Source organism: Myotis davidii, unplaced genomic scaffold (assembly GCF_000327345.1).
Source record: "Myotis davidii unplaced genomic scaffold, ASM32734v1 scaffold586, whole genome shotgun sequence".
In the NCBI taxonomy this organism is placed as follows: domain Eukaryota; kingdom Metazoa; phylum Chordata; class Mammalia; order Chiroptera; family Vespertilionidae; genus Myotis; species Myotis davidii.
Genome location: NW_006296809.1, coordinates 1,073,238 through 1,073,824, shown reverse-complemented (window position 1 = coordinate 1,073,824; position 587 = coordinate 1,073,238).

The following is a 587-nucleotide window of genomic DNA, read 5'->3' as shown; positions in this document are numbered from 1 at the left end:
CCGGCGGGCGAGCACGGCGGCCGCGTGTCCTCTCAAAGTCCTTTATTGTACAAGGTCGCGTCGGGGGAGGGGCGCCGAAGGGCGAGTGGGCACAGAGCGAAGGCGATAAATATGCCAAGCTTTCTTTCTCTTTAAATCAGGCATTTATAAACAAGAGCGCATACATTAATTACATAAAAATAGCTTTCGAATCGTAGAGTAAGTCGTATTGTCGTTAGCAGCAGCAAAGGAGAGGACGGGGCGCGGTGGGTGCTCCTGGCGGGGACACAGGTAGAGCTGCGTTTTTCCTTAATTGAAGAAAAGGTCGGTGGGACTCCTGCTGTCGGACGGACAAGCTTCCTCGGGACCCACGGGCAGGGTGTCCCCGTCCCGCAGAGGAGCAGGTCCCGTTACGACGGCCCAGGAAACAGGACGGCTCCCGGGTAGGAGAGGGGCTTCTGGAACCCCCGCGGACACGGGTGGTGAGGGTATAACGGAGTCTCCAGGCGTCGCCCGGCCGGCCAGCTGGCGAGGCAGAGGCGGGAAGGGTTAGCTGCCCGTGGATTGTTATTGCTGTTGTTTTCCCTTCGGGGAAGCCTCCCCTGGCA